The sequence below is a fragment of the Aquarana catesbeiana genome, linkage group LG02 (genome assembly GCF_042186555.1).
Source record: "Aquarana catesbeiana isolate 2022-GZ linkage group LG02, ASM4218655v1, whole genome shotgun sequence".
NCBI lineage: Eukaryota > Metazoa > Chordata > Amphibia > Anura > Ranidae > Aquarana > Aquarana catesbeiana.
In genome coordinates this window covers 120,532,477-120,553,295 of record NC_133325.1, presented here as the reverse complement: position 1 = coordinate 120,553,295, position 20,819 = coordinate 120,532,477, and positions in this window count along the sequence as shown.

Here is a 20,819-nt window from a genome sequence, read left to right as displayed (position 1 = left end):
GTCAGAGACTGCAGACATACTACAGGAGATGGTCAGAGACTGCAGACATAGTACAGGAGATGATCAGAGACTGCAGACATAATACAGGAGATGATCAGAGACTGCAGACATAGTACAGGAGATGATCAGAGACTGCAGACATAGTACAGGAGATGATCAGAGACTACAGACAGGATATAAGAGATGATCAGAAACTGCAGACATAGTACAGGAGATGGTCAGAGACTGCAGGCATACTACAGGAGGTGGTCAGAGACTGCAGACATACTACAGGAAATGGTCAGAGACTGCAGACAGGATATAAGAGATGATCAGATACTGCAGACATAGTACAGGAGATGATCAGAGACTGCAGACATAGTACAGGAGATGATCAGAGACTGCAGACATAATACAGGAGATGATCAGAGACTGCAGACATAGTACAGGAGATGGTCAGAGACTGCAGACATACTACAGGAGATGGTCAGAGACTGCAGACATAGTACAGGAGATGGTCAGAGACTGCAGACATAGTACAGGAGATGGTCAGAGACTGCAGACATTCTACAGGAGATGGTCAGAGACTGCAGACAGGATATAAGAGATGATCAGAGACTGCAGACATAGTACAGGAGATGGTAGTACATAGTACAGGATATAAGAGATGATCAGAGACTGCAGACATAGTACAGGAGATGGTCAGAGACTGCAGACATACTACAGGAGATGGTCAGAGACTGCAGACATAATACATAATGGTCAGAGACTGCAGACATAGTACAGGAGATTATCAGAGACTGCAGACATAGTACAGGAGATGGTCAGAGACTGCAGACATAGTACAGGAGATGGTCATAGACTGCAGACATACTACAGGAGATGATCAGAGACTGCAGAGACATAATGGTCAGAGACTGCAGACATAGTACAGGAAATGATCAGAGACTGCAGACATAGTACAGGAGATGGTCAGAGACTGCAGACATAGTACAGGAGATGGTTATAGACTGCAGACATACTACAGGAGATGATCAGAGACTGCAGACATAGTACAGGAGATGGTCAGAGACTGCAGACATAGTACAGGAGATGATCAGAGACTGCAGACACAATACAGGAGATGATCAGAGACTGCAGACATACTACAGGAGATGATCAGAGACTGCAGACATAGTACAAGAGATGATCAGAGACTGACTGCAGACATAATACAGGAGATGATCAGAGACTGCATTTCCTATGAATGTTAGTAGATAATGGCCGATCGGCCCTCTCACCTGACCCAGCGATACAGCAATGGTTCCTCTGATCGGGAGTCAGCTCACTCTGAATGACTGCAGACATAGTACAGGAGATGATCAGAGACTGCAGACATAGTACAGGAGATGGTCAGAGACTGCAGACATACTACAGGAGATGGTCAGAGACTGCAGACAGGATATAAGAGATGATCAGAGACTGCAGACATAGTACAGGAGATGGTCAGAGACTGCAGACATAGTACAGGAGATGGTCAGAGACTGCAGACATAGTACAGGAGATGTTCAGAGACTGCAGACATAATACAGGAGATGATCAGAGACTGCAGACATAATACAGGCGATGATCAGAGACTGCAGACATACTACAGGAGATGGTCAGAGACTGCAGACATACTACAGGAGATGGTCAGAGACTGCAGACATAGTACAGGAGATGATCAGAGACTGCAGACATAATACAGGAGATGATCAAAGACTGCAGACATAGTACAGGAGATGATCAGAGACTGCAGACATAGTACAGGAGATGGTCAGAGACTGCAGACATAGTACAGGAGATGGTCAGAGACTGCAGACATGCTACAGGAGATGGTCAGAGACTGCAGACATACTACAGGAGATGGTCAGAAACTGCAGACATAGTACAGGAGATGGTAAGAGACTGCAGACATAGTACAGGAGATGGTCAGATACTGCAGACATAGTACAGGAGATGGTCAGAGACTGCAGATAGGATATAAGAGATGATCAGAGACTGCAGACATAGTACAGGAGATGATCAGAGACTGCAGACATAGTACAGGAGATGATCAGAGACTGCAGACATAATACAGGAGATGATCAGAGACTGCAGACATAGTACAGGAGATGGTCAGAGACTGCAGACATGCTACAGGAGATGGTCAGAGACTGCAGACATACTACAGGAGATGGTCAGAGACTGCAGACATAGTACAGGAGATGGTCAGAGACTGCAGACATAGTACAGGAGATGGTCAGAGACTGCAGACATACTACAGGAGATGGTCAGAGACTGCAGACAGGATATAAGAGATGATCAGAGACTGCAGACATAGTACAGGAGATGGTAGTACATAGTACAGGATATAAGAGATGATCAGAGACTGCAGACATAGTACAGGAGATGGTCAGAGACTGCAGACATACTACAGGAGATGGTCAGAGACTGCAGACATACTACAGGAGATGGTCAGAGACTGCAGACATAATACATAATGGTCAGAGACTGCAGACATAGTACAGGAGATGATCAGAGACTGCAGACATAGTTCAGGAGATGGTCAGAGACTGCAGACATAGTACAGGAGATGGTCATAGACTGCAGACACACTACAGGAGATGATCAGAGACTGCAGAGACATAATGGTCAGAGACTGCAGACATAGTACAGGAAATGATCAGAGACTGCAGACATAGTACAGGAGATGGTCAGAGACTGCAGACATAGTACAGGAGATGGTCATAGACTGCAGACATACTACAGGAGATGATCAGAGACTGCAGACATAGTACAGGAGATGGTCAGAGACTGCAGACATAGTACAGGAGATGGTCAGAGACTGCAGAAATAGTACAGGAGATGGTCAGAGACTGCAGACATACTACAGGAGATGGTCAGAGACTGCAGACAGGATATAAGAGATGATCAGAGACTGCAGACATAGTACAGGAGATGGTAGTACATAGTACAGGATATAAGAGATGATCAGAGACTGCAGACATAGTACAGGAGATGGTCAGAGACTGCAGACATACTACAGGAGATGGTCAGAGACTGCAGACATACTACAGGAGATGGTCAGAGACTGCAGACATAATACATAATGGTCAGAGACTGCAGACATAGTACAGGAGATGATCAGAGACTGCAGACATAGTACAGGAGATGGTCAGAGACTGCAGACATAGTACAGGAGATGGTCAGAGACTGCAGATAGGATATAAGAGATGATCAGAGACTGCAGACATAGTACAGGAGATGATCAGAGACTGCAGACATAGTACAGGAGATGGTCAGAGACTGCAGACATACTACAGGAGATGGTCAGAGACTGCAGACAGGATATAAGAGATGATCAGAGACTGCAGACATAGTACAGGAGATGGTCAGAGACTGCAGACATACTACAGGAGGTGGTCAGAGACTGCAGACATACTACAGGAAATGGTCAGAGACTGCAGACAGGATATAAGAGATGATCAGATACTGCAGACATAGTACAGGAGATGATCAGAGACTGCAGACATAGTACAGGAGATGATCAGAGACTGCAGACATAATACAGGAGATGATCAGAGACTGCAGACATAGTACAGGAGATGGTCAGAGACTGCAGACATACTACAGGAGATGGTCAGAGACTGCAGACATAGTACAGGAGATGGTCAGAGACTGCAGACATACTACAGGAGATGGTCAGAGACTGCAGACAGGATATAAGAGATGATCAGAGACTGCAGACATAGTACAGGAGATGGTAGTACATAGTACAGGATATAAGAGATGATCAGAGACTGCAGACATAGTACAGGAGATGGTCAGAGACTGCAGACATACTACAGGAGATGGTCAGAGACTGCAGACATACTACAGGAGATGGTCAGAGACTGCAGACATAATACATAATGGTCAGAGACTGCAGACATAGTACAGGAGATAATCAGAGACTGCAGACATAGTACAGGAGATGGTCAGAGACTGCAGACATAGTACAGGAGATGGTCATAGACTGCAGACATACTACAGGAGATGATCAGAGACTGCAGAGACATAATGGTCAGGGACTGCAGACATAGTACAGGAAATGATCAGAGACTGCAGACAATGTACAGGAGATGGTCAGAGACTGCAGACATAATACAGGAGATGGTCATAGACTGCAGACATACTACAGGAGATGATCAGAGACTGCAGACATAGTAAAGGAGATGGTCAGAGACTGCAGACATAGTACAGGAGATGATCAGAGACTGCAGACATACTACAGGAGATGATCAGAGACTGCAGACATAGTACAAGAGATGATCAGAGACTGCAGACATACTACAAGAGATGATCAGAGACTGCAGACATAATACAGGAGATGATCAGAGACTGCATTTCCTATGAATGTTAGTAGATAATGGCCGATCGGCCCTCTCACCTGACCCAGCGATACAGCAATGGTTCCTCTGATCGGGAGTCAGCTCACTCTGAATGACTGCAGACATAGTACAGGAGATGATCAGAGAATGCAGACATAGTACAGGAGATGGTCAGAGACTGCAGACATACTACAGGAGATGGTCAGAGACTGCAGACAGGATATAAGAGATGATCAGAGACTGCAGACGTAGTACAGGAGATGGTCAGAGACTGCAGACATAGTACAGGAGATGGTCAGAGACTGCAGACATAGTACAGGAGATGATCAGAGACTGCAGACATAATACAGGAGATGATCAGAGACTGCAGACATAATACAGGCGATGATCAGAGACTGCAGACATACTACAGGAGATGGTCAGAGACTGCAGACATACTACAGGAGATGGTCAGAGACTGCAGACATAGTACAGGAGATGATCAGAGACTGCAGACATAATACAGGAGATGATCAGAGACTGCAGACATAGTACAGGAGATGATCAGAGACTGCAGACATAGTACAGGAGATGATCAGAGACTGCAGACATAATACAGGAGATGATCAGAGACTGCAGACATAGTACAGGAGATGGTCAGAGACTGCAGACATGCTACAGGAGATGGTCAGAGACTGCAGACATGCTACAGGAGATGGTCAGAGACTGCAGACATAGTACAGGAGATGGTCAGAGACTGCAGACATAGTACAGGAGATGGTCAGAGACTGTAGATAGGATATAAGAGATGATCAGAGACTGCAGACATAGTACAGGAGATGATCAGAGACTGCAGACATAGTACAGGAGATGGTCAGAGACTGCAGACATACTACAGGAGATGGTCAGAGACTGCAGACAGGATATAAGAGATGATCAGAGACTGCAGACATAGTACAGGAGATGGTCAGAGACTGCAGACATACTACAGGAGGTGGTCAGAGACTGCAGACATACTACAGGAGATGGTCAGAGACTGCAGACAGGATATAAGAGATGATCAGAGACTGCAGACATAGTACAGGAGATGATCAGAGACTGCAGACATAGTACAGGAGATGATCAGAGACTGCAGACATAATACAGGAGATGATCAGAGACTGCAGACATAGTACAGGAGATGGTCAGAGACTGCAGACATGCTACAGGAGATGGTCAGAGACTGCAGACATACTACAGGAGATGGTCAGAGACTGCAGACATAGTACAGGAGATGGTCAGAGACTGCAGACATAGTACAGGAGATGGTCAGAGACTGCAGACATACTACAGGAGATGGTCAGAGACTGCAGACAGGATATAAGAGATGATCAGAGACTGCAGACATAGTACAGGAGATGGTAGTACGTAGTACAGGATATAAGAGATGATCAACGACTGCAGACATAGTACAGGAGATGGTCAGAGACTGCAGACATACTACAGGAGATGGTCAGAGACTGCAGACATACTACAGGAGATGGTCAGAGACTGCAGACATAATACATAATGGTCAGAGACTGCAGACATAGTACAGGAGATGGTCATAGACTGCAGACATACTACAGGAGATGATCAGAGACTGCAGAGACATAATGGTCAGAGACTGCAGACATAGTACAGGAAATGATCAGAGACTGCAGACATAGTACAGGAGATGGTCAGAGACTGCAGACATAGTACAGGAGATGGTCATAGACTGCAGACATACTACAGGAGATGATCAGAGACTGCAGACATAGTACAGGAGATGGTCAGAGACTGCAGACATAGTACAGGAGATGATCAGAGACTGCAGACATAATACAGGAGATGATCAGAGACTGCAGACATAGTACAGGAGATGATCAGAGACTGCAGACATAGTACAGGAGATGATCATAGACTGCAGACATAATACAGGAGATGATCAGAGACTGCAGACATAGTACAGGAGATGGTCAGAGACTGCAGACATACTACAGGAGATGGTCAGAGACTGCAGACAGGATATAAGAGATGATCAGAGACTGCAGACATAGTACAGGAGATGGTAGTACATAGTACAGGATATAAGAGATGATCAGAGACTGCAGACATAGTACAGGAGATGGTCAGAGACTGCAGACATACTACAGGAGATGGTCAGAGACTGCAGACATACTACAGGAGATGGTCAGAGACTGCAGACATAATACATAATGGTCAGAGACTGCAGACATAGTACAGGAGATGATCAGAGACTGCAGACATAGTACAGGAGATGGTCAGAGACTGCAGCCATAGTACAGGAGATGATCAGAGACTGCAGACATAGTACAGGAGATGGTCAGAGACTGCAGACATACTACAGGAGATGATCAGAGACTGCAGACATAGTACAGGAGATGATCAGAGACTGCAGACATAGTACAGGAGATGGTCAGAGACTGCAGACATACTACAGGAAATGGTCAGAGACTGCAGACAGGATATAAGAGATGATCAGAGACTGCAGACATAGTACAGGAGATGGTCAGAGACTGCAGACATACTACAGGAGGTGGTCAGAGACTGCAGACATACTACAGGAAATGGTCACAGACTACAGACAGGATATAAGAGATGATCAGATACTGCAGACATAGTACAGGAGATGATCAGAGACTGCAGACATAGTACAGAAGATGATCAGAGACTGTAGACATAATACAGGAGATGATCAGAGACTGCAGACATAGTACAGGAGATGGTCAGAGACTGCAGACATACTACAGGAGATGGTCAGAGACTGCAGACATAGTACAGGAGATGGTCAGAGACTGCAGACATAGTACAGGAGATGGTCAGAGACTGCAGACATACTACAGGAGATGGTCAGAGACTGCAGACAGGATATAAGAGATGATCAGATACTGCAGACATAGTACAGGAGATGATCAGAGACTGCAGACATAGTACAGGAGATGATCAGAGACTGCAGACATAATACAGGAGATGATCAGAGACTGCAGACATAATACAGGAGATGGTCAGAGACTGCAGACATACTACAGGAGATGGTCAGAGACTGCAGACATAGTACAGGAGATGGTCAGAGACTGCAGAGATACTACAGGAGATGGTCAGAGACTGCAGACAGGATATAAGAGATGATCAGAGACTGCAGACATAGTACAGGAGATGGTAGTACATAGTACAGGATATAAGAGATGATCAGAGATTGCAGACATAGTACAGGAGATGGTCAGAGACTGCAGACATACTACAGGAGATGGTCAGAGACTGCAGACATACTACAGGAGATGGTCAGAGACTGCAGACATAATACATAATGGTCAGAGACTGCAGACATAGTACAGGAGATGATCAGAGACTGCAGACATAGTACAGGAGATGGTCAGAGACTGCAGACATAGTACAGGAGATGGTCATAGACTGCAGACATACTACAGGAGATGATCAGAGACTGCAGAGACATAATGGTCAGAGACTGCAGACATAGTACAGGAAATGATAAGAGACTGCAGACAATGTACAGGAGATGGTCAGAAACTGCAGACATAGTACAGGAGATGGTCATAGATTACAGACATACTACAGGAGATGATCAGAGACTGCAGACATAGTACAGGAGATGGTCAGAGACTGCAGACATAGTACAGGAGATGATCAGAGACTGCAGACATACTACAGGAGATGATCAGAGACTGCAGACATAGTACAAGAGATGATCAGAGACTGCAGACATACTACAAGAGATGATCAGAGACTGCAGACATAATACAGGAGATGATCAGAGACTGCATTTCCTATGAATGTTAGTAGATAATGGCCGATCGGCCCTCTCACCTGACCCAGCGATACAGCAATGGTTCCTCTGATCGGGAGTCAGCTCACTCTGAATGACTGCAGACATAGTACAGGAGATGATCAGAGAATGCAGACATAGTACAGGAGATGGTCAGAGACTGCAGACATACTACAGGAGATGGTCAGAGACTGCAGACAGGATATAAGAGATGATCAGAGACTGCAGACGTAGTACAGGAGATGGTCAGAGACTGCAGACATAGTACAGGAGATGGTCAGAGACTGCAGACATAGTACAGGAGATGATCAGAGACTGCAGACATAATACAGGAGATGATCAGAGACTGCAGACATAATACAGGCGATGATCAGAGACTGCAGACATACTACAGGAGATGGTCAGAGACTGCAGACATACTACAGGAGATGGTCAGAGACTGCAGACATAGTACAGGAGATGATCAGAGACTGCAGACATAATACAGGAGATGATCAGAGACTGCAGACATAGTACAGGAGATGATCAGAGACTGCAGACATAGTACAGGAGATGATCAGAGACTGCAGACATAATACAGGAGATGATCAGAGACTGCAGACATAGTACAGGAGATGGTATGAGACTGCAGACATGCTACAGGAGATGGTCAGAGACTGCAGACATGCTACAGGAGATGGTCAGAGACTGCAGACATAGTACAGGAGATGGTCAGAGACTGCAGACATAGTACAGGAGATGGTCAGAGACTGCAGATAGGATATAAGAGATGATCAGAGACTGCAGACATAGTACAGGAGATGATCAGAGACTGCAGACATAGTACAGGAGATGGTCAGAGACTGCAGACATACTACAGGAGATGGTCAGAGACTGCAGACAGGATATAAGAGATGATCAGAGACTGCAGACATAGTACAGGAGATGGTCAGAGACTGCAGACATACTACAGGAGGTGGTCAGAGACTGCAGACATACTACAGGAGATGGTCAGAGACTGCAGACAGGATATAAGAGATGATCAGAGACTGCAGACATAGTACAGGAGATGATCAGAGACTGCAGACATAGTACAGGAGATGATCAGAGACTGCAGACATAATACAGGAGATGATCAGAGACTGCAGACATAGTACAGGAGATGGTCAGAGACTGCAGACATGCTACAGGAGATGGTCAGAGACTGCAGACATACTACAGGAGATGGTCAGAGACTGCAGACATAGTACAGGAGATTTTCAGAGACTGCAGACATAGTACAGGAGATGGTCAGAGACTGCAGACATACTACAGGAGATGGTCAGAGACTGCAGACAGGATATAAGAGATGATCAGAGACTGCAGACATAGTACAGGAGATGGTAGTACGTAGTACAGGATATAAGCGATGATCAGAGACTGCAGACATAGTACAGGAGATGGTCAGAGACTGCAGACATACTACAGGAGATGGTCAGAGACTGCAGACATACTACAGGAGATGGTCAGAGACTGCAGACATAATACATAATGGTCAGAGACTGCAGACATAGTACAGGAGATGGTCATAGACTGAAGACATACTACAGGAGATGATCAGAGACTGCAGAGACATAATGGTCAGAGACTGCAGACATAGTACAGGAAATGATCAGAGACTGCAGACATAGTACAGGAGATGGTCAGAGACTGCAGACATAGTACAGGAGATGGTCATAGACTGCAGACATACTACAGGAGATGATCAGAGACTGCAGACATAGTACAGGAGATGGTCAGAGACTGCAGACATAGTACAGGAGATGATCAGAGACTGCAGACATAATACAGGAGATGATCAGAGACTGCAGACATAGTACAGGAGATGATCAGAGACTGCAGACATAGTACAGGAGATGATCAGAGACTGCAGACATAATACAGGAGATGATCAGAGACTGCAGACATAGTACAGGAGATGGTCAGAGACTGCAGACATACTACAGGAGATGGTCAGAGACTGCAGACAGGATATAAGAGATGATCAGAGACTGCAGACATAGTACAGGAGATGGTAGTACATAGTACAGGATATAAGAGATGATCAGAGACTGCAGACATAGTACAGGAGATGGTCAGAGACTGCAGACATACTACAGGAGATGGTCAGAGACTGCAGACATACTACAGGAGATGGTCAGAGACTGCAGACATAATACATAATGGTCAGAGACTGCAGACATAGTACAGGAGATGATCAGAGACTGCAGACATAGTACAGGAGATGGTCAGAGACTGCAGACATAGTACAGGAGATGGTCAGAGACTGCAGATAGGATATAAGAGATGATCAGAGACTGCAGACATAGTACAGGAGATGATCAGAGACTGCAGACATAGTACAGGAGATGGTCAGAGACTGCAGACATACTACAGGAGATGGTCAGAGACTGCAGACAGGATATAAGAGATGATCAGAGACTGCAGACATAGTACAGGAGATGGTCAGAGACTGCAGACATACTACAGGAGGTGGTCAGAGACTGCAGACATACTACAGGAAATGGTCACAGACTGCAGACAGGATATAAGAGATGATCAGATACTGCAGACATAGTACAGGAGATGATCAGAGACTGCAGACATAGTACAGGAGATGATCAGAGACTGCAGACATAATACAGGAGATGATCAGAGACTGCAGACATAGTACAGGAGATGGTCAGAGACTGCAGACATACTACAGGAGATGGTCAGAGACTGCAGACATAGTACAGGAGATGGTCAGAGACTGCAGACATACTACAGGAGATGGTCAGAGACTGCAGACAGGATATAAGAGATGATCAGAGACTGCAGACATAGTACAGGAGATGGTAGTACATAGTACAGGATATAAGAGATGATCAGAGACTGCAGACATAGTACAGGAGATGGTCAGAGACTGCAGACATACTACAGGAGATGGTCAGAGACTGCAGACATACTACAGGAGATGGTCAGAGACTGCAGACAGGATATAAGAGATGATCAGAGACTGCAGACATAGTACAGGAGATGGTCAGAGACTGCAGACATACTACAGGAGATGGTCAGAGACTGCAGACATAGTACAGGAGATGATCAGAGACTGCAGACATAATACAGGAGATGATCAGAGACTGCAGACATAATACAGGCGATGATCAGAGACTGCAGACATACTACAGGAGATGGTCAGAGACTGCAGACATACTACAGGAGATGGTCAGAGACTGCAGACATAGTACAGGAGATGATCAGAGACTGCAGACATAATACAGGAGATGATCAGAGACTGCAGACATAGTACAGGAGATGATCAGAGACTGCAGACATAGTACAGGAGATGATCAGAGACTACAGACAGGATATAAGAGATGATCAGAAACTGCAGACATAGTACAGGAGATGGTCAGAGACTGCAGGCATACTACAGGAGGTGGTCAGAGACTGCAGACATACTACAGGAAATGGTCAGAGACTGCAGACAGGATATAAGAGATGATCAGATACTGCAGACATAGTACAGGAGATGATCAGAGACTGCAGACATAGTACAGGAGATGATCAGAGACTGCAGACATAATACAGGAGATGATCAGAGACTGCAGACATAGTACAGGAGATGGTCAGAGACTGCAGACATACTACAGGAGATGGTCAGAGACTGCAGACATAGTACAGGAGATGGTCAGAGACTGCAGACATAGTACAGGAGATGGTCAGAGACTGCAGACATTCTACAGGAGATGGTCAGAGACTGCAGACAGGATATAAGAGATGATCAGAGACTGCAGACATAGTACAGGAGATGGTAGTACATAGTACAGGATATAAGAGATGATCAGAGACTGCAGACATAGTACAGGAGATGGTCAGAGACTGCAGACATACTACAGGAGATGGTCAGAGACTGCAGACATAATACATAATGGTCAGAGACTGCAGACATAGTACAGGAGATTATCAGAGACTGCAGACATAGTACAGGAGATGGTCAGAGACTGCAGACATAGTACAGGAGATGGTCATAGACTGCAGACATACTACAGGAGATGATCAGAGACTGCAGAGACATAATGGTCAGAGACTGCAGACATAGTACAGGAAATGATCAGAGACTGCAGACATAGTACAGGAGATGGTCAGAGACTGCAGACATAGTACAGGAGATGGTCATAGACTGCAGACATACTACAGGAGATGATCAGAGACTGCAGACATAGTACAGGAGATGGTCAGAGACTGCAGACATAGTACAGGAGATGATCAGAGACTGCAGACACAATACAGGAGATGATCAGAGACTGCAGACATACTACAGGAGATGATCAGAGACTGCAGACATAGTACAAGAGATGATCAGAGACTGACTGCAGACATAATACAGGAGATGATCAGAGACTGTATTTCCTATGAATGTTAGTAGATAATGGCCGATCGGCCCTCTCACCTGACCCAGCGATACAGCAATGGTTCCTCTGATCGGGAGTCAGCTCACTCTGAATGACTGCAGACATAGTACAGGAGATGATCAGAGACTGCAGACATAGTACAGGAGATGGTCAGAGACTGCAGACATACTACAGGAGATGGTCAGAGACTGCAGACAGGATATAAGAGATGATCAGAGACTGCAGACATAGTACAGGAGATGGTCAGAGACTGCAGACATAGTACAGGAGATGGTCAGAGACTGCAGACATAGTACAGGAGATGTTCAGAGACTGCAGACATAATACAGGAGATGATCAGAGACTGCAGACATAATACAGGCGATGATCAGAGACTGCAGACATACTACAGGAGATGGTCAGAGACTGCAGACATACTACAGGAGATGGTCAGAGACTGCAGACATAGTACAGGAGATGATCAGAGACTGCAGACATAATACAGGAGATGATCAAAGACTGCAGACATAGTACAGGAGATGATCAGAGACTGCAGACATAGTACAGGAGATGGTCAGAGACTGCAGACATAGTACAGGAGATGGTCAGAGACTGCAGACATGCTACAGGAGATGGTCAGAGACTGCAGACATACTACAGGAGATGGTCAGAAACTGCAGACATAGTACAGGAGATGGTAAGAGACTGCAGACATAGTACAGGAGATGGTCAGATACTGCAGACATAGTACAGGAGATGGTCAGAGACTGCAGATAGGATATAAGAGATGATCAGAGACTGCAGACATAGTACAGGAGATGATCAGAGACTGCAGACATAGTACAGGAGATGATCAGAGACTGCAGACATAATACAGGAGATGATCAGAGACTGCAGACATAGTACAGGAGATGGTCAGAGACTGCAGACATGCTACAGGAGATGGTCAGAGACTGCAGACATACTACAGGAGATGGTCAGAGACTGCAGACATAGTACAGGAGATGGTCAGAGACTGCAGACATAGTACAGGAGATGGTCAGAGACTGCAGACATACTACAGGAGATGGTCAGAGACTGCAGACAGGATATAAGAGATGATCAGAGACTGCAGACATAGTACAGGAGATGGTAGTACATAGTACAGGATATAAGAGATGATCAGAGACTGCAGACATAGTACAGGAGATGGTCAGAGACTGCAGACATACTACAGGAGATGGTCAGAGACTGCAGACATACTACAGGAGATGGTCAGAGACTGCAGACATAATACATAATGGTCAGAGACTGCAGACATAGTACAGGAGATGATCAGAGACTGCAGACATAGTTCAGGAGATGGTCAGAGACTGCAGACATAGTACAGGAGATGGTCATAGACTGCAGACACACTACAGGAGATGATCAGAGACTGCAGAGACATAATGGTCAGAGACTGCAGACATAGTACAGGAAATGATCAGAGACTGCAGACATAGTACAGGAGATGGTCAGAGACTGCAGACATAGTACAGGAGATGGTCATAGACTGCAGACATACTACAGGAGATGATCAGAGACTGCAGACATAGTACAGGAGATGGTCAGAGACTGCAGACATAGTACAGGAGATGATCAGAGACTGCAGACATAATACAGGAGATGATCAGAGACTGCAGACATAGTACAGGAGATGATCAGAGACTGCAGACATAGTACAGGAGATGATCAGAGACTGCAGACATAATACAGGAGATGATCAGAGACTGCAGACATAGTACAGGAGATGGTCAGAGACTGCAAACATGCTACAGGAGATGGTCAGAGACTGCAGACATACTACAGGAGATGGTCAGAGACTGCAGACATAGTACAGGAGATGGTCAGAGACTGCAGACATAGTACAGGAGATGGTCAGAGACTGCAGACATATTACAGGAGATGGTCAGAGACTGCAGATAGGATATAAGAGATGATCAGAGACTGCAGACATAGTACAGGAGATGATCAGAGACTGCAGACATAGTACAGGAGATGGTCAGAGACTGCAGACATACTACAGGAGATGGTCAGAGACTGCAGACAGGATATAAGAGATGATCAGAGACTGCAGACATAGCACAGGAGATGGTCAGAGACTGCAGACATACTACAGGAGGTGGTCAGAGACTGCAGACATACTACAGGAGATGGTCAGAGACTGCAGACAGGATATAAGAGATGATCAGAGACTGCAGACATAGTACAGGAGATGATCAGAGACTGCAGACATAGTACAGGAGATGATCAGAGACTGCAGACATAATACAGGAGATGATCAGAGACTGCAGACATAGTACAGGAGATGGTCAGAGACTGCAGACATACTACAGGAGATGGTCAGAGTCTGCAGACATAGTACAGGAGATGGTCAGAGACTGCAGACATAGTACAGGAGATGGTCAGGGACTGCAGACATACTACAGGAGATGGTCAGAGACTGCAGACAGGATATAAGAGATGATCAGAGACTGCAGACATAGTACAGGAGATGGTAGTACATAGTACAGGATATAAGAGATGATCAGAGACTGCAGACATAGTACAGGAGATGGTCAGAGACTGCAGACATACTACAGGAGATGGTCAGAGGTTGCAGACATACTACAGGAGATGGTCAGAGACTGCAGACATAATACATAATGGTCAGAGACTGCAGACATAGTACAGGAGATGATCAGAGACTGCAGACATAGTACAGGAGATGGTCAGAGACTGCAGACATAGTACAGGAGATGGTCAGAGACTGCAGACATAGTACAGGAGATGATCAGAGACTGCAGACATAATACAGGAGATGATCAGAGACTGCAGACATAGTACAGGAGATGATCAGAGACTGCAGACATAGTACAGGAGATGATCAGAGACTGCAGACATAATACAGGAGATGATCAGAGACTGCAGACATAGTACAGGAGATGGTCAGAGACTGCAGACATACTACAGGAGATGGTCAGAGACTGCAGACAGGATATAAGAGATGATCAGAGACTGCAGACATAGTACAGGAGATGGTAGTACATAGTACAGGATATAAGAGATGATCAGAGACTGCAGACATAGTACAGGAGATGGTCAGAGACTGCAGACATACTACAGGAGATGGTCAGAGACTGCAGACATACTACAGGAGATGGTCAGAGACTGCAGACATAATACATAATGGTCAGAGACTGCAGACATAGTACAGGAGATGATCAGAGACTGCAGACATAGTACAGGAGATGGTCAGAGACTGCAGACATAGTACAGGAGATGGTCAGAGACTGCAGATAGGATATAAGAGATGATCAGAGACTGCAGACATAGTACAGGAGATGATCAGAGACTGCAGACATAGTACAGGAGATGGTCAGAGACTGCAGACATACTACAGGAGATGGTCAGAGACTGCAGACAGGATATAAGAGATGATCAGAGACTGCAGACATAGTACAGGAGATGGTCAGAGACTGCAGACATACTACAGGAGGTGGTCAGAGACTGCAGACATACTACAGGAAATGGTCACAGACTGCAGACAGGATATAAGAGATGATCAGATACTGCAGACATAGTACAGGAGATGATCAGAGACTGCAGACATAGTACAGGAAATGATCAGAGACTGCAGACATAATACAGGAGATGATCAGAGACTGCAGACATAGTACAGGAGATGGTCAGAGACTGCAGACATACTACAGGAGATGGTCAGAGACTGCAGACATAGTACAGGAGATGGTCAGAGACTGCAGACATAGTACAGGAGATGGTCAGAGACTGCAGACATACTACAGGAGATGGTCAGAGACTGCAGACAGGATATAAGAGATGATCAAAGACTGCAGACATAGTACAGGAGATGGTAGTACATAGTACAGGATATAAGAGATGATCAAAAACTGCAGACATAGTACAGGAGATGGTCAGAGACTGCAGACATACTACAGGAGATGGTCAGAGACTGCAGACATACTACAGGAGATGGTCAGAGACTGCAGACATAATACATAATGGTCAGAGACTGCAGACATAGTACAGGAGATGATCAGAGACTGCAGACATAGTACAGGAGATGGTCAGAGACTGCAGACATAGTACAGGAGATGGTCATAGACTGCAGACATACTACAGGAGATGATCAGAGACTGCAGAGACATAATGGTCAGAGACTGCAGACATAGTACAGGAAATGATCAGAGACTGCAGACATAGTACAGGAGATGGTCAGAGACTGCAGACATAGTACAGGAGATGGTCATAGACTGCAGACATACTACAGGAGATGATCAGAGACTGCAGACATAGTACAGGAGATGGTCAGAGACTGCAGACATAGTACAGGAGATGATCAGAGACTGCAGACATACTACAGGAGATGATCAGAGACTGCAGACATAGTACAAGAGATGATCAGAGACTGCAGACATACTACAAGAGATGATCAGAGACTGCAGACATAATACAGGAGATGATCAGAGACTGCATTTCCTATGAATGTTAGTAGATAATGGCCGATCGGCCCTCTCACCTGACCCAGCGATACAGCAATGGTTCCTCTGATCGGGAGTCAGCTCACTCTGAATGACTGCAGACATAGTACAGGAGATGATCAGAGACTGCAGACATAGTACAGGAGATGGTCAGAGACTGCAGACATACTACAGGAGATGGTCAGAGACTGCAGACAGGATATAAGAGATGATCAGAGACTGCAGACATAGTACAGGAGATGGTCAGAGACTGCAGACATAGTACAGGAGATGGTCAGAGACTGCAGACATAGTACAGGAGATGATCAGAGACTGCAGACATAATACAGGAGATGATCAGAGACTGCAGACATAATACAGGCGATGATCAGAGACTGCAGACATACTACAGGAGATGGTCAGAGACTGCAGACATAGTACAGGAGATGATCAGAGACTGCAGACATAATACAGGAGATGATCAGAGACTGCAGACATAGTACAGGAGATGATCAGAGACTGCAGACATAGTACAGGAGATGATCAGAGACTGCAGACATAGTACAGGAGATGGTCAGAGACTGCAGACATACTACAGGAGATGGTCAGAGACTGCAGACAGGATATAAGAGATGATCAGAGACTGCAGACATAGTACAGGAGATGGTCAGAGACTGCAGACATACTACAGGAGGTGGTCAGAGACTGCAGACATACTACAGGAAATGGTCAGAGACTGCAGACAGGATATAAGAGATGATCAGATACTGCAGACATAGTACAGGAGATGATCAGAGACTGCAGACATAGTACAGGAGATGATCAGAGACTGCAGACATAATACAGGAGATGATCAGAGACTGCAGACATAGTACAGGAGATGGTCAGAGACTGCAGACATACTACAGGAGATGGTCAGAGACTGCAGACATAGTACAGGAGATGGTCAGAGACTGCAGACATAGTACAGGAGATGGTCAGAGACTGCAGACATACTACAGGAGATGGTCAGAGACTGCAGACAGGATATAAGAGATGATCAGAGACTGCAGACATAGTACAGGAGATGGTAGTACATAGTACAGGATATAAGAGATGATCAGTGACTGCAGACATAGTACAGGAGATGGTCAGAGACTGCAGACATACTACAGGAGATGGTCAGAGACTGCAGACATACTACAGGAGATGGTCAGAGACTGCAGACATAATACATAATGGTCAGAGACTGCAGACATAGTACAGGAGATGATCAGAGACTGCAGACATAGTACAGGAGATGGTCAGAGACTGCAGACATAGTACAGGAGATGGTCATAGACTGCAGACATACTACAGGAGATGATCAGAGACTGCAGAGACATAATGGTCAGAGACTGCAGACATAGTACAGGAAATGATCAGAGACTGCAGACATAGTACAGGAGATGGTCAGAGACTGCAGACATAGTACAGGAGATGGTCATAGACTGCAGACATACTACAGGAGATGATCAGAGACTGCAGACATAGTACAGGAGATGGTCAGAGACTGCAGACATAGTACAGGAGATGATCAGAGACTGCAGACACAATACAGGAGATGATCAGAGACTGCAGACATACTACAGGAGATGATCAGAGACTGCAGACATAGTACAAGAGATGATCAGAGACTGACTGCAGACATAATACAGGAGATGATCAGAGACTGCATTTCCTATGAATGTTAGTAGATAATGGCCGATCGGCCCTCTCACCTGACCCAGCGATACAGCAATGGTTCCTCTGATCGGGAGTCAGCTCACTCTGAATGACTGCAGACATAGTACAGGAGATGATCAGAGACTGCAGACATAGTACAGGAGATGGTCAGAGACTGCAGACATACTACAGGAGATGGTCAGAGACTGCAGACAGGATATAAGAGATGATCAGAGACTGCAGACATAGTACAGGAGATGGTCAGAGACTGCAGACATAGTACAGGAGATGGTCAGAGACTGCAGACATAGTACAGGAGATGTTCAGAGACTGCAGACATAATACAGGAGATGATCAGAGACTGCAGACATAATACAGGCGATGATCAGAGACTGCAGACATACTACAGGAGATGGTCAGAGACTGCAGACATACTACAGGAGATGGTCAGAGACGGCAGACATAGTACAGGAGATGATCAGAGACTGCAGACATAATACAGGAGATGATCAGAGACTGCAGACATAGTACAGGAGATGATCAGAGACTGCAGACATAGTACAGGAGATGATCAGAGACTGCAGACATAGTACAGGAGATGGTCAGAGACTGCAGACATGCTACAGGAGATGGTCAGAGACTGCAGACATACTACAGGAGATGGTCAGAGACTGCAGACATAGTACAGGAGATGGTCAGAGACTGCAGACATAGTACAGGAGATGGTCAGAGACTGCAGACATAGTACAGGAGATGGTCAGAGACTGCAGATAGGATATAAGAGATGATCAGAGACTGCAGACATAGTACAGGAGATGATCAGAGACTGCAGACATAGTACAGGAGATGATCAGAGACTGCAGACATAATACAGGAGATGATCAGAGACTGCAGACATAGTACAGGAGATGGTCAGAGACTGCAGACATGCTACAGGAGATGGTCAGAGACTGTAGACATACTACAGGAGATGGTCAGAGACTGCAGACATAGTACAGGAGATGGTCAGAGACTGCAGACATAGTACAGGAGATGGTCAGAGACTGCAGACATACTACAGGAGATGGTCAGAGACTGCAGACAGGATATAAGAGATGATCAGAGACTGCAGACATAGTACAGGAGATGGTAGTACATAGTACAGGATATAAGAGATGATCAGAGACTGCAGACATAGTACAGGAGATGGTCAGAGACTGCAGACATACTACAGGAGATGGTCAGAGACTGCAGACATACTACAGGAGATGGTCAGAGACTGCAGACATAATACATAATGGTCAGAGACTGCAGACATAGTACAGGAGATGATCAGAGACTGCAGACATAGTTCAGGAGATGGTCAGAGACTGCAGACATAGTACAGGAGATGGTCATAGACTGCAGACACACTACAGGAGATAATCAGAGACTGCAGAGACATAATGGTCAGAGACTGCAGACATAGTACAGGAAATGATCAGAGACTGCAGACATAGTACAGGAGATGGTCAGAGACTGCAGACATAGTACAGGAGATGGTCATAGACTGCAGACATACTACAGGAGATGATCAGAGACTGCAGACATAGTACAGGAGATGGTCAGAGACTGCAGACATAGTACAGGAGATGATCAGAGACTGCAGACATAATACAGGAGATGATCAGAGACTGCAGACATAGTACAGGAGATGATCAGAGACTGCAGACATAGTACAGGAGATGATCAGAGACTGCAGACATAATACAGGAGATGATCAGAGACTGCAGACATAGTACAGGAGATGGTCAGAGACTGCAGACATGCTACAGGAGATGGTCAGAGACTGCAGACATACTACAGGAGATGGTCAGAGACTGCAGACATAGTACAGGAGATGGTCAGAGACTGCAGACATAGTACAGGAGATGGTCAGAGACTGCAGACATATTACAGGAGATGGTCAGAGACTGCAGATAGGATATAAGAGATGATCAGAGACTGCAGACATAGTATAGGAGATGATCAGAGACTGCAGACATAGTACAGGAGATGGTCAGAGACTGCAGACATACTACAGGAGATGGTCAGAGACTGCAGACAGGATATAAGAGATGATCAGAGACTGCAGACATAGTACAGGAGATGGTCAGAGACTGCAGACATACTACAGGAGGTGGTCAGAGAC